Here is a 1,870-nt window from a genome sequence, read left to right as displayed (position 1 = left end):
GGTCAAAGCTTACTTAGTTTGAATCTCAATAAGCAAAAATATTTTCAACATCAACCTCCCAAAAGATCTTCTCTTCCTCGTCTAAGCCCGTTTCCGAAGCGGAGGCACTAATAATGTTCAAAGTAGATCCTCTAATGACCAACTTAATCAACATCAACTTATCGTCGACCCTCTTAACCTCCAGCACTTGCCTCTTAAGCTCTTCATCCACTAATATGCCCACCCCATTTTTATGCCTCACGCTACCAGAGTATCACAACTTATACTCGTCCGCATCCCTCGCGTTAGAACCTACCCATTTGTCTCCTGGACACAAGCTATACTAATCCTCCTCTTTCTAAGAATTTGAAGAGTCCCTATGTTGCAAGACTCAATTCTCAATCTAGAGGCTCCTTTATCCCACCTAACCTTACTACCCCCGCCCCCGATTCTGAACTTAACCCTAGACTCGACCCCACCCCAACACCAAACTCAAACCTCGACCTCAACCTGGGTCCCGACCCCAAACTATGACATGACCGTAGTATACCATTGACCACCACCCCATTACTTAATAAGAGGCAAAAAAAATAAGAAGGCGTGCAAATAGGTAAGGCTAACAAGACACAATAGTAACAACGAGTGAAATAACAGGAAATAATCAACAAAACAATTGCAAAACAAAGTGCTAATATTTTGCACTCTAGTTGAAAAAAATAAAATAAATTATTCCGGGGTGGGTTTATGGTGGGTTCAAAATAGCAAATTATGTTATGCTGGGAAGGGTGGATTGAAGTTTTCGCAGGTTTGCCCACAACCGCACCAATTCCATCCCTACAGTCTCACCTTAATTTTATCACTCAACTATGGAAACTAACTGTAGTTTGATGTAAATATGTAGTATGAATAACGTGACGCCAGAAATGAAATTAAAAACTAACAAATAAGTCACATAAAGTGATCATCGTCCTTTCCTTTTGGTATCTGTATGTATAATCTTTCTGTGATGCTACTTTATTTTTGACCAATCCAACATACAACAACAACAACCCACTATATTCCCACAAAGTGGGGTCTGGGGAGGATAGAGTGTACGCAGTCCATACCACTACCTCTAAAGAGGTAGAGAGGCTTTTTTCGATAGACCCCGGCCCAAGATACAAGGCAGTATATAAAAGTATCAAAAGCATAGAACCTGATAAAATAACATAGGTACGACATCCACAAAACATTGTACATTGTCAAACAAAGGACACCAGCGTCCACCTAATTACTGACTACGACTCATCCACACCCTTAGCCCTCTATCCTAATGTTTCTCCTCCATATCTTCAAATATAATTAAAAAGCTTGCATCTTTTTTCGGAAAATTAGTTAACATCACTTCCTACCATTGGTTATTCATTCGCTTCCAGAAGTTCATTTATGCCACTTCATTAACATTAGATAAAATTATGTTAATTTCGAGTTAACCCTAAAGGTTCATTGAATGAGAAATGGTGATTCGGTTTCAACTCATTTGCACCCTCATCGTATAAATAAAATGGAAGAGATACCAAATGTACAGAGCAGAAACATCCTAAATGTCTAACCTCAGGCTCAGTACTAGCCATACTTTCGCCCTCTCGTGAATTCAGTTTCTGCTATAATATACAAGCTAGTGAAATCCAGAAATAATGATAGGATTGGCAGCTCCCAGCTACAAAATATCGCCCAACCAACCTTGACAGTCCGAGTGCTGTCACAACTTAATGTTCTTCTCTTTTCCTACAAAGATGACCATTTAAACAAGCTTTAGAAATATGACACACGTATCTAAGGATCAAGCATGTGTAGAACAGAACAGCAATCTCACCAAATATATTTGTTTTAAGGGGGAACCTTAAAGATG

General features: G+C 39.3%; 1 long non-coding RNA gene across 1 annotated transcript; it reads right to left on the bottom strand.

Moving 5' to 3' along the window:
- Nucleotides 1–1,482: 1,482 nt before the first annotated feature.
- On the bottom strand, nucleotides 1,483–1,870 carry LOC124891162. The gene is made up of 2 exons (XR_007049550.1): nucleotides 1,835–1,870; nucleotides 1,483–1,746 (listed from the first exon to the last, which is right to left on the bottom strand). It is a non-coding gene; the product is annotated as an uncharacterized LOC124891162 (long non-coding RNA).

This window comes from Capsicum annuum, unplaced genomic scaffold (genome assembly GCF_002878395.1).
Source record: "Capsicum annuum cultivar UCD-10X-F1 unplaced genomic scaffold, UCD10Xv1.1 ctg31557, whole genome shotgun sequence".
Taxonomy (NCBI): Eukaryota; Viridiplantae; Streptophyta; class Magnoliopsida; order Solanales; family Solanaceae; genus Capsicum; species Capsicum annuum.
This window is presented reverse-complemented; position numbering and strand designations above follow the sequence as displayed.